The following is a 14,330-nucleotide window of genomic DNA, read 5'->3' on the forward strand; positions in this document are numbered from 1 at the left end:
CTCAGTCACCACTCTCAGATCCCTGCAGGAGGACCCTCCACACTCTCCCAGTGATTCTGGGACAGCTCTTCGGCGCCGCCGCAGGCACGTCGGGGTACAATTCCCACTCCCCCCCCTCCGTAGGGGGTGTGGAGGCAGACTTTGACTACTCCACTCCGGCGGTCGGACACTTCACCAGTCAACAACTTGCCTACTGGGAAGTGGTAACATCGGACCACTGGGTTATATCCACCCTCTCTCAGGGCTACAGCAAACAGTTCAGATGCCGACTGCCGAGATTTCAAGGGGTCAAAATGAAAGCTCTGGCAGTATGCCAGGAGGTCTTGACCCCTCCTGGAAAAGGGTGCCATCGAGCCATTAGATCCACCTTCACAAAACAGTGGGTTTTATTCCACCCATTTCATCATCCCCCCCCCCAAAAAAAAAAAAAAAAAAAAAAAAAGGGGGTGGGCTTCACCCCATACTGGATCTGAGACATTTGAACGACCATCTCAAGGTCTTCAAATTCCGTATACTGCGCACAGCCGATGTCTTAAACAGCATCGGACAGGACGATTGGTTCACAACCATCGATCTGAAGGATGCATATTTCCCAAAATCTTTACGAGATTCCTCGCGGCAGCACTGTCCCTACTTCAGAGCAGGGGAATGCGTATCCTCCCCCTACCTGGATGACTGGTTCTCAGTCAAGGGTAGACACGCTCAGCGACCCAGCCGTGCTGGTTTCTCACATCACCAAACTTGGGCTCAGGGTGAACCACGCCAAGAGCTCCCTCACACCCAGCCAGAAGACTGTTTCTTGGCCTTCAGCTGGATTCTCAGCTGTTGAAGGCAACCCTGTCTTAGCGATGGGTGAGCGATATTGTCTGACGGCTACATTGCTTCAGGAAGGGACGAACCCTGACCTTCAGGTCTTTCCAGACACTACTAGGTATACTCACCGCGGCCTCGTCGGTAGTTCTGTTGGGCCTCCTCACACTCAGGCCTCTACAAATCTGGATGAACAGCCTTGGGTTACATCCACATCATCACAGGCACAGGCCAGTCAGAATCACGGCCAGTTGCTCCTCATGTCTACGTCCATACCCTCTCGCAGAGTAGTAGTCACCACCAATGCATCACTGATCAGCTGGGGCACAGTGTGGCAGTGCAGGACTGCCCGAGGCATATGGGCCCCACAACAGCAGGGACAACACATCAATGGTGAGAGCTGCGGGCAGTTTTCCTTGCCCTGAAACATTTCTGTCTGGTTTTAGCAGGTCGGCATGTCCTTATAAAGACCGACAATACATCTGTGGTCTATCATATAAACCACCAGGGCGGCACCAGGTCACTACCTTCCCTGAAAGCTCACTCGGCACCTACTGACATGGGCTTACCCTCGTCTGGTGAGCCTGAGGGCAATGCATTCATCAGGAGTGAGGAACACTGCTGCGGATCTTCTGTCACAACAGAACCCCGATCCGGGGGAGTGGAAGCTACACCCAGAAGTGGTGCAGAGTATTTGGCTGCAATATGGCAGGACAGAGGTGGACATTTTCACCTCCCAGGCCACGACACATTGTCCCCTGTGGTTTACACTGAAAGAAACGTCAAGCCCCTTGGGCCAAGACACACTGGCACACGAGTGGCCACAGCAGCTCCTACATGCTTTCCCACCACTCCCGCTAATTCTGCCCACTCTCGAGAGGATCCTCAAGGAGGGTCACAGGGTGCTGTTGATAGCCCCCTATTGGCTGGGGAGAGTCTGGTTCCCTACCCTGTACAGGTTGCTGCACAAGGAGCCTTGGTGTCTCCCTGCACGGATGGACCTCCTCTCACAGATGGGAGGTCAAATTTGGCATCCGAACCCAGTATGGTTGCAGCTGTGGGTGTGGGCTCTGAAGGGCCTGACCCACTGCTAGCAGAATGCGAGTCGACCATTGTGCGGACCATCCAGTGTTCCCGCGCACCTTCCACCAATGCGCTCTATGCCAATAGGTGGAAGCTCTTTGTAAGTTGGTGCCAAGCACGCCATCAGGAACCGGCGTGTTGCCTGATACCGGTGATTCTCAGCTTTTTACAGTCTCGTCTGGACGAGGGCCTTGCACCGTCCACCATCAAGGTGTATGTAGCGGCTATATCCGCAATGCACAACAGGGTAGACGGGCTGACTGTGGGATCCCACAGACAGGTGAGCCACTTTCTTAAAAGATGCTCAGCGCATAAGACCCCCTCAACACAGTCCAAGACCAGCTTGGGACTTGCCTCTGGTTTTAAGTGCACTGTGTAAACCTCCATTTGAGCCCCTACAGGGGACGGAGCTCAAGTGGCTATCTTTAAAGACAGCATTCCTTTTAGCTATGACGTCGGCTAAGAGAGCGGGTGAACTACATGCCCTGTCTATCGGCCGGGAGTGCTTACAATGGAGCCCGATGGCACGGGTGTAACATTGTGGCCTAATCCTTCGTTTATGCCCAAGAACTTCTCTTCATACACCAATCAGCCCCTCAGCCTGGAAGCCTTCAGACCACCACCTGAGGAGAATGAGCAGGGCCAAGGTCACATCCTTCTTTGCCCAGTTCGAGCACTGAGGGCATACATTGAAGCGACTGCTGCATTTCGGCAGTCGGATGCACCGTTTGTGGGCCACACTGGACATAGGCGTGGCCACGCGCTGTCCAAACAGACTGTTGAACTGGACCGTGGAGGCCATTAGCAGAAGCCTCACGGTCCCTCCCCACATCCGAGGCCACTCCACTCAGAATGTGGCTGCATCATGGGCGGCTCTACGTGGAGTTCCACACTCTGATATCTGCGCCACTGCCTCATGGGTCTCAACTTGCACGTTTGCAAGGTTTTATAGGGCTAATGTGGCCATGCACAATCCACTGGCCACAGCCACCCTTTTCAGCCATTCGTAGGGTAAATAGGTCTTCCTTGTGACCCTGTTGGTATTAGTCATCCGGGTGCTTAAAGCACCGCCTCTGGCGGTCAGGAGAAATGAAATAGAACGATGGTTACGTATGTAACCGCGGTTCTATGAATTTTGGATGACCGCCAGAGCTTGGCCGTCACCCGGAAGGCTGACGAGAAGACTGCCAAGAGAATACTTCCGGGGTGAACGCACCTTAAGTACCGGTGCAGTGACATACGTCACCCCCTGTCACAAGCGACCTTGTTGGTATACACACTCGAACTGCATGCGCATGTGATGGACATCTGGGTGCTTCAAGCACCGCCTCTGGCAGTCATCCGAAATTCATAGAACTGCAGTTACATACGTAACCATCGTTTTATTTGCATTTTCAAGTTGCACATAAACGTGAGTGGAAAACACCAGAAATTTAAAAAAAAAAAAAAATTATATATATATATATATATATATATATATATATATATATATATATATATATATATATATATATATATATATATATATATATATATCTTGAAATATTAAAAAAAAAAGTTTTAATGCTCACGAGGTGTTTTCCATCTACTTCGATTATATGTGAAAGAGAGCAGAATTATTTTTTTTTTTAACAGTGGACATCTCCAGCACTATGCAAATTGCACTAAAACAGTCTAGATGGATAAACAGCACTACAAGTAAGAGGGAAAATGTGGAGTTTTGATTTTAGGGTAGACTGTCCCTTTAAGAAAAGATGGCAGTAGCTAAATTTGCTGTACAGAAACCTTTTCAATCAGTTTTCCACATCACCTTCTTGCAAGTGTTTCACAATAGAAGCTTTGTACAAAATGAATGGTTTCTGTGTACTGAAATGTGGAAGGAAACAAAACACACATGACACACAGGGGCTTTAAAGTTTGGGAGAATAGCAGGGTTCAAATAATTTACGACAGACAGACAGATGCAAGTACGAATTTTTCATGGGGCGGGATGGTTTGGAACAGGCCATCTAAAATTGGGATAACATTTACCCGGGACAGGTATTTGAGGCGGGTCGTCTAGCTTAAGCTTGATTAGCATTGTTACACACGCCAGTGTTTCCCACAGAAATTTTGGAGACTATGGGGGCAAGCCATGGGGGAGCCGCGGGGGTTGTTTAAAATTGAGTGACAAGTTATTACTGAAAAACTACTGATTAAAAAAAAAAAAAAAAAAAAAGACAAAAAAAGACACTGAGAAATGGTCCTATAAACAACTTTACCAATATAAAAGATTACCAGGACTACAAAAATGCAGAAAAATAGGCTTTACTTATCCAAATGCACCTGTTGGTTCAAAAGTTAAAGTGCAGAGAACCTCACAGCACAACATGAAGTTACCTTAAAATATAATATAAATGCCTCAGCTTTCATGTAAGAAAAAAAAAACTATTAAATACTAGTACTGTGTGCAGTCAGTCTCTCCTGAAGACTAAATTAAACAATAATTATAAACTAATAAAATAAATGGCTCAGGCTTCATAGGAAAAAAAAAAAAAAAATTTGAACAGAATCTCACAGTATCATGCTGAAGCTGCCTAAACAATGGAAAATAAAATACCATTTTGGCAAAAACGTTGGCATCCATTAATTTCTTGTATTAAGTAAAAAAAAATATGTTGCCAGATACTGAGCAGACGTTTTACAGCCCAAAATATGTTCAAAACCTGCCAAAATGCACTTAAAACTGCCCAAATTGGGCAGGAAACCGCCCAATCTGGCAACACAGGCGGCAGCAATGGCTGCACTCATGTCGAGGATGTAAACACAGTTGACGCGGCAACGGACATACATGACAGTGGATGTAATTTACGTTCACAACTTTTTTTGCTGTCAGAAATATTTAATATTAAATTTTGTGACTCGACTGACAATAGCCGGCGGCATAACAAGCCATAGCCGGCGATTTGCCGCCGGTGACCGGCTACTTTTGAGACTGCTGGACACACAACAAAAAGACAGAGGCATCACTCTGTGGTGCTGAGCTAACTGGGGGTCCTGCTAACTAGCTACATGCTGCTTGTGTAATTTATGCATTAGTCACGATGGCATACTGGATGAACCACTGGCTAAAATCACCATGCTGCAGGTGATTTTTTTTTTTTGGCCCACCAACACTACCTCTTTGGAGAACCAGATAATTAGTTATAGAGAGTTTGCTAGTGTTCTCAGATGCTTCACAAAGTAATAAGGTCCCATACAGATGGAAAATACAAACTGACACAAATGCAGATAATAATGGTAAAGAAATAGTGATATTAACCATAACAACCCACAACAGCATAATTTGATTTTTGTTTGTGTGTAATTTAGATGTGCGAGAGTGAATTGTTTTAATGAAGGTCTACTGATGTATGGTGCAGCTGTGAGGGTCCAGTCTTGTTACTGGTTGTTCTTGCTATCGTATAATACATAGATATGGTGTCACTGATGTGAACATTTGGAATTAGATTCACCCTTTTTTTTTTAATCCAGGCAGTTAGTTTTCTTTCTTCTTTGAGGGGTTTGAGTGAGCTTGATTTTGTATTCTTTGATTTCATGCTGCAGGTGGTTGAGGCTGCCCGTCACTGCTACAGTCGCAGAGTTTTCCATCATGACATCAAGGCAGAAAACCTTTTCAACACCGACACCATGGATGTCAAACTAATTGACTTTGGCTGCAGCGATTTGTGGCAGGACACACCCTACAAGTAATATGCAGGTTAATTGCACATCGAGGAGAAACAAATATGGCATAGAATTGAATAGATTGAATATCTAGTACATCTGTGTTGCTGATGGTGTGATTGCTGTTTTATTCGTTTGAGTAGGGTGCGCACATCCAAAAACTCTTTGCAGGTGCCAGACAAAAATGTCAGACAATAAAAGAAAATAGGTCTGCACACTGCTGGATATGCTCCAAAAAATAAACTTTATTTAATTAAAACAAGCAACGTTTCGATCACCCTGGATCTTCATCAGGCATATGCCTGATGAAGATCCAGGGTGATCGAAACGTTGCTTGTTTTAATTAAATAAAGTTTATTTTTTGGAGCGTATCCAGCAGTGTGCAGACCTATTTTCTTTTATAGTGATTGCTGTTTTACTCAGGAACTCCACATTTCTGGCCTCCAGAATGGATTCAACAGGATGCGTATTATGCCGACTCTGCGACAATCTGGGGTCTTGGTATACTCTTCTTGTATGTGGAGAAATGCCCTTCCAAAATGAAGAGGAAATTGTTGATGGGAGCCTCCATTTCAAGCCTGGCTTGTCTCAAGTTGAGAAAATGCAGAAGCATCACACAGATATTACAAAAAGCTGTAAATCTGAGAGAAGTGACACTGAAGTTGAAAACGGAAGTTAAAAAGTAGTGACTAAATTTAAGTCTCTGATCACATCGCTGTCCACACAGCCTGTCACCATCTTAGGCCGTAAGGTGAACCCCGAAAAGTCTTTCAGAAACAAGATTCCGCTCCGACGTCTCCGAACTACATAATATCCAATTCTTAAAAATGGATGCATTATGAAATGATGTCATCAAAAATTTCTCACCTTGTAATGCTGTCAATTTTTTGCACGAAGGCTTGAAAAAGCAAACTAATGTCATCGGCGCGGAATGATATTTTGGCACCGCGGAATAAGACTTCGCTACAGAACAGGTTCCACGGTTGCTGACGTATCCCATAAACACCCGCGACGTAGCCCCATTTCGTAAACAAGAGACCAACATGGCAGCCGCCACAGCCTCGTCTAGCATCAGTGGAGGAGAGGAAAGTTTGGAAATAACGGCAAAAAGGAGAAAACTTCTTGCACGTAAGCAGTGCTATATGCATATAGCTTCTGTGAAGCACGGAGTGACCCAGGAATTTACCTTCAAACGGTGGAATACATACCGGGACAGTATCCGACAGTGGCTGCAGTTGAGCAGTGAGAACAGGAGACTAGCCGAAAACTACAAACACTTTAGATTTAGAGTTTGACAAGATACCCGAGGATGCTGCCTTCCACCCTGCATGTTACCGCAGGTTTACGGACAAACTTGCTATTGAACGAGCGGGAAAGCGTATGGTGCGCGAGAAAGAAGGGGGAGATGAAACTCAAGACGCCGCAAGACCCCCCCCCCCCAAAGCTGGCCCCTCAACATCGGGCAGCACTAAGAGTCTTAGATCCAGGTCAGCACTGCCTATGTCCAGCTCAGGTCCCGTCCTTCCTGCCCTGTGCATTATATGTAAAAAAAACCCTCAAATTTGTCTTAAAGGGAGGCAAATGACAAAGGGAAGCTCTTTCAAAAGCTGAGACCTTAACAGCAGGTAAGCAAACCCACCCATCCCCCCCCCCACACACACACACACTCACACAAAGGGTCACAATCACTGATCAACCCACCAACCCCCCTGCCCCCCCACACACAAAGGGTCACTATCACTGATGACTATCTACAGTGCTATCTCCCTCTGCAAGTGTGTTTGCATGCATGGATGTTATGTTTCAATGTTTGTATGCATGTAACATGTGTGTGCCTTTATGTGAATATGCTACTGGCAAACTTAAATTCCTATGTGGTAATAAGCATGTCTTTCTGTCTGGCAAGGCAAGTTGCAGACTGCTGCTGAGACTAAAGATGACTACAGTATTCTGGTACACGTTAAGGACAGACTGTGTGGCTCTGGAGGTGCAGTACCACAAGAGCTGCTACCAGCAGTACACCAGATTTCTGAATGAGCCTGCTAGACAAGAGAAGGACAAGTAAGCCATGTACTAACTTCTCATACATGACCATAGAATGCTACTTGCTACTGTTCAATGTGAAGACAATTAGTCACAGCACTGTGTGTGTGTGTGTGTGTGTGTGTGTGCGCGCGCGCATGTTTATTTAGGTCAGTGTAGTAGTGGTTGGCAAGATCTATCTGCATTTCTTTTCTAAATACTTCAGATAATACATTCAATTTAGCATGTAAACATTGCACCTTGTGCAAGTTGTATTTTGTTCCCCTGTACTTGTGTACTGTCAATGAAGTAAACTCTGAAACCTAATCTAAATCTTATGTATATTCTGCTGTATTTTCTGAAGGAATGAGCCAACATATGAAATAAGCTACAAGGCGTTCTGTGAGAGGATCATCTGGCAAAGGCTGATCATCAACCAGGAGGTGCTGAGAATGACCCATCTGAGAAAGAAGTTCATTGATATGGTGAAGTCAATCGAAGGCCTTGATGCGTCAAGCTACAGGTAAATGAAAGGCAACCCATTAGTGATAATTTTACTGTCAATTTCTGTCCAAACTGCTTTACCTGCAGGCTGTCAATCAGCAAACTGCCTTTGCAACATAACATCAAGGCAGCGGACTTCAATGGATGCATACTGCAACCTGTTTTTTTACACTGTTAATACAAATGTCACCTTATCATTGAACACTGCTACCTCTAGCCACTTTACTTATACTACTGGAGTATCACTATTACATGTCATTGACTCCCAACTTGATGCCTATATACTTGAACTATAATTTCATTGTTACAATCACAATTGTAATGTTACCAATGGATGCTGCTACTATTAGCCACTTTACTTGTCCTTAAGGTTTTTGTCTGTGTTTTTGTCGTGTGTAGTCTCCATGCTGGATCTATACGTGTCTGTATATAGTAGCTAGTAGTTTTCATAATAGTCTTTTGTATATTGTACTAGTAGTTTTCATAGTAGTCTTTTGTATATTGTACATGCCTTTTCAATTTATTATACGTGCGTGTGTGCACTTTATGGAGCAGCTCTGAATCTCATGACATTGTGTGATGACCGTAAAGGCTTTCTATTGTATTCTATTTTGTGACACACTCCATTTGCTATAAGCACATACATGTACTGGTTGACAATAATGGCAGCCACAAGTGTAATGACACCCATGCTTGGTGTATGCTATTGCCAGGGGTTAAATTGGGATTGGTTATGTGGGGGGGCTCTGCCTCGTACCCGCCCCTGCCCCCGCCGCCCTGCCCCAATATACTTTTTGGAAAATAACCCTCTAATTTGATAACCATATCATATTGCACAGAGATATACACCTTATCTGTGTGTTGTAGGCCTATGTGTGTCTTGTAGTGCCCCCCTACACATTATGGCAGTTTGAATGTAGATTGGTTGGCCAATGTAACAGATTGTACAGGTTGTTGTACATTGGTTTGAAGGAAGTGATTAGTGGGGGGTCTGGGGGTCCTCCCCCAGAAGTTTATCATCATCATACATGTTATTTGCTGAATTCTGGTGCATTTTAATAAGTTGTTAGCTGACTTTACAGAGGTTGGTTGAGCAATATGTTAAATCTTGTCACATGCCTACAGGTGAAAAATGTGAAGGAGAAATGTTCAGTGAGAAAATTTGAAGGCTTGCACAATCTTAAACCAAAAAAAGTTTTGCTGCATTCAAATGATTGTGCTTCTATTTTGCTGCTATAATATGCTCATCTTATGTATGTTCTAGACAATACAAAAAGCACCACATGCCAAATAAATAATTGAATACATAATACTAATATTAACAATAAATAAATTTAAATTAAATATTAACAATAAATAATAAAACACTAATAATATTAACAATACAGTGAACATAATCATTATCATATTTATTATTAAAAACAAAATATCATAATACTGAAGAGGGGAAAAAATACTGATCTAAATATGTTGTGTTTTTATTTTTAGACAGTATGTGTTTTGCTAAACACATACTGTCTAAAAATAAAAACACAACATATTTAGATCAGTATTATTTTTTCTCCCCTCTTCAGTATTATTTAATATTTTCAGGGGTGATAGCGTTCCGGCGCCGCGCCGGATTTCCGGCGTACCGCGGCGCCGGAAAAAAAAAAATAAAAATCTAGTTCGCCCATTATCCTGTGTCATTCTGAGATGCGCAGATAGACAGTAAAGTGAATCCCTTTACTGTCTATCTGCGCATCTCAGAATGACACAGGATAATGGGCGAACTAGATTTTTTTTTTTCCCCCCCCCGGCGCCGCGGTACGCCGGAAATCCGGCGTGGTGCCGGAACGCTATCACCCCTGGATATTTTGTTTTTAATAAAAAAATATGATAATGAATCGACAGTTAATTAAGGCTAGAGCACAAGACGAGTGTTTTGTTTATGTTTGCCAAAGGTAGCTACGTTAGGCTCAACTTTTGGTCAATCTCAGTAGCTAACTTTAACTGACATCTCCCCCTTCCCCCTGGCTAATTTCTGTCGATAACTGGGGACTATGGAAATTGAACTCGCCAAATGCACAGACAGACAGTTCGTTCAAGCACCTCTGATGGATTAGGATCGTATGCAGGGGAGACGGTGTACGGAGAAAATTATAAATAAGTCACAACGCTGAAACACAAGCCCAAAAACCCGCAAACCACGACTTCTGATTTTTTTTTAAAAGCGAGCTCACAAAAAAAGAAACCCCAAAGTCGCTTATAAAAAGCAGAATTGGCAACCCACACAGTGTTCCAGAAACCAGAATCTCTGATCGCAAGTTCTGTTCTAAATAGCTTTGACAGGTCGTCTTATCAGGAAAACTATGATCTCTCTCATAAAAGTCACGGGTTTATTGATTAATAAAACGATATTTAATTATTCAGAACTGAAAATCGTGAAAAGGGTTTGTTGCTTTTAATGTGTGCGTGATCATATGCCATCCGCTCTGAGCTTATGTGCTCGGCCCCGGACAGCCCCGGCCCAATTTAACCCCTGGCTATTGCTGATACCACTATGACGCCTAATTGTTGCCATTTTGTGCTATTTTGTTGTGTTACAGACAGGACACTTTGAAGAGGAGACTCCACAGTGATTTCCCTCAGCTGGTGTTCCACACCCCTGCCAAGTGTAACATCTCTGAAATGGTTTTTGCAGAGACTCTTGACAGAAACTGTCTTGGACATGGTACCTTCAGGTGCTGAAACCACACAGTCTAGCGAGATGAGCCAGACAGACAGCGAGACAGAACCAAGGTTCCAAATGACCACAGATGACAAGGACACTGTACACAGGAGCGTTGTTTTTGAAAAGACTACTTACTGACACTCCTGGCATGTCCTGTCCATGGCCTCCCACCGCAGAAGACTTGAATGTCAATGAAGCACAAGCTGTTGTTCCTCCTGAACTTTTCAATTTTGTTAGTTGGATTATAGGTGCCACTGAGGAGCCAACACTGGAACATTTTGTCCCCATTGCCGAGGACTTGCATTTAAAAGTGCTTTGTGTTTGTCAGGACATTGTGTACCTTGCTTCCAAGGGCCGTAAACAGACACCCAAGTCCCTGTGTTTAGGCTTAACTGTTCGGCGCTTAACAGGGTCTTCACGCATTGCGTCACTGCTGAACAAACTGGGACATTGTGCATCATGGGACACAGTGTTGAGCCTAGATACCAGCCTTGCCCAACTGACACTGACCGAGGGCACTGACAAAGTTCCAAAAGGATTTGCAAAGAGGGAACCCACAACGCTTGTGTGGGACAACATTGACTTTGGGGAGGAGACTTTATCAGGCCGTGGAACCACACACCATACCAATGGAATAATGCTGTAGCATTCTGCTAGTGTCACCATGTCCACTGACATCAGACAGCCTCTGAGAAAGGGAGTTTCCTCCTTCAAAGCTCCCGCCCAAATCCCCATAGAGCCAATACCATCAGTCCAAAAGGCAAGGCCCACGCAACCCGAGTCAGGTAATGGAGGCAGAGGCATGCAAAATGGACACCCACTTTGCTGGACAAGCTGAACTGGCATACGTTTTCATGAGGTCCTTGGAAGGAAGTGCAATCCCAAGCTGGACAGGGTTCCATACACTGCTGCAAGGTGAAAAAACACTACCAAAGTCTGCACTGTCTTATCTGCCAGTCATTGAGGCGTCACCAACAGAAATGTCAACTGTCAATACTATACTGAAGCGGAGTGTCCACATTGCTGACCAGCTTGAACTGGATAATATAGTGTTGGTTTTTGACCAAGCCATATATGCCAAAGCACAGCAAATCCGCTGGAAGACTGATGACCTTATAAACCATTTAGTCATTAGACTAGGTGAATTCCACACTGCCATGTCTTATCTGGGTGTGTTAGGCAAAAGGTTTGGAGATGCAGGACTCCAAGACATACTCATTGAATCAGAAGTGGTTGCCCCAGGATCCATCAATGGACATCACTACAACTGCAGCATGAGGGCCCACAAACTTCTGTATGAGAGCGCATCAGATTCATCACCTTCTTGGAGTCCTTGTCGCATCAGGAGAGAGCCGAATACGTGCATGTCGTCACGGAAATGAAACATGCCTTTCCAGACAGCTTGATAGACATTTTGAGTGGAGAGCCAAAGTTTCAGACTATGTGCACAACATACGCCGACTATGTGCAGAGGAGAAGTGTGGACTGTCCAACATTTGCTTTCTGGAACAAAAACATGGTGCAGCTACTCCTTCTGTTTGTCAGAGCAACCCGGGAGTCAGACTGGCGACTTCACCTGGCAACAGTGAGGTTGATGATGCCCTGGTTCTTTGCGTATGACAGAGTGAACTATGCTCGGTACCTGCCAGCATACTGGCTAGAGATGGTGAACCTGCCTGTTACACACCCCTCTTGCCACAGTGACATTACTGTGAAAGGTCAGTGGACTGTGCAGCGGCAAAGTGCCTATGGATTTGCCTCCATCGCCTGTGACCAGGCCATCGAACAGACCTGCAACAGAGATGCCAAAACCAAAGGTGGCTGGACAGGCATAACACAGAATTGGTCTGCAGTACACCGATGGATACTATCACAACACGAAAGGGCAGCAATAGCAAGGCAATGTGAAACCATGGCAGGGATATATACAGAAGTGTGCACAAGAAAAGACCTTGACACGGCACGAATCAATGCTGATGAAAGGGCTGTCGGCAGAATAATTTCAACCATTGATTCCATGCTGAACCCTTTTGATACAAACCAAGAACACATCGTGTGTCTGAGCTCTGGAAGAGTAGCAACTGAAGACATAACCAAAGATTTGCTAATGGCCTCAGAAAAGGGTGAAGCTGCCACAAGAGTTTATGGACCAGAGACTGTTGTCCGATTCAGTTGACATCTTTGCACCCATGAAGTCCCAAAAACTAAAGACTTTCAGTGACCAGGCCAAGGCCAAAAAGAAATCTGCAGCTGGCAAGGAAGTGATTTTGCATGCTGACAAGAAGCTGTTTTCCAGGCTCCTCATCCTAGGTCAAAGCAGGAAGATTGAGATGAGGGAAATTCTGTCCTACTCCCTGGGAACTGTGTCCTATCCTTTGGCCAGTGCTGATGGTTCACTGGCTAAAACAAACAAATCTGCTCTAATGGATCTTCTAGAGAGCAAAGGTGGAGACTGCTTAGTTGGAAATGTTCCAGCAGATGGTGCCATTCTTTTTGATGGCATGGCAGTTATTCAAGCTATTAGATCCAGACCAGGAACCTTTGGAGAGCTTGCAGAGACCATACTGCAGTACATCATTCAACTGTCATTGCAGCATGGGTGTTCTCGCATCGACTTTGTCACTGACCGATACCCACAGATCAGCATTAAGAACCTAGAAAGGTCACGTCAAGCTGATGGAGGATCACAACGCATGCAAATCTATGGCCCAGACCAGAGGATCCCAACCCAGTGGAAAAGGTTTCTCTCTGAAGGAGCAAACAAAGAGGCGCTGGTGGACTTCCTATATGATGCATGGACAAATGCTGACCTTAGAGCAGTTGGCAAAAACTTCTCCTTGTACATCACACATCAGGATCAATGTCACTGTGTAACAGTAATGGGGGGTGCACAGTCTGTTCATGCGGTTGAAGCCCTGCAGTGTGATCATGAGGAATGTGACACGAGGATCTTTTTGCATTCACAACATGTTGCACAGGAGCATGCAACTGTCATCATTAAGAGCCCTGACACTGATGTGGCAGTCATTGCTGTAAGTCTGCAGAAAGACTTACCATGCACCTTATACTTTTCCACGGGGACAGGCAACAGAGCACGCATCATTGACATAAGCAAGGTGTCATCAGCTCTCGGCGACAGTATGTGTTCAGCCTTGATTGGGATACACACATTCACAGGGTGCGACTCCACGAGTGCCTTTTATGGCAAAGGCAAGAGAAAGACATTTGCTGTGGCGTGTGAGAAAGATGACTTCCTGAAGGCCTTTAAACATCTGGGAACTGACTTCAACCTGGAGCCCTCCACTTTTGCCCTACTTTGCAAATATATGTGCCACTTGTATGATCAGCGAGCTACTGATAATGTCAACGAGGCTAGGTACAAGGCTTTTTGTTTGGCATCATCAGCCTTGCCGGAGTTATCCATTCCCCCAACAAGTGATGCCCTCCATCAGCACAGCAAAAGGGCAAATTACCAGGCTGCAATAATGAGGTC

Source organism: Neoarius graeffei, chromosome 5, assembly GCF_027579695.1.
Source record: "Neoarius graeffei isolate fNeoGra1 chromosome 5, fNeoGra1.pri, whole genome shotgun sequence".
In the NCBI taxonomy this organism is placed as follows: Eukaryota; Metazoa; Chordata; class Actinopteri; order Siluriformes; family Ariidae; genus Neoarius; species Neoarius graeffei.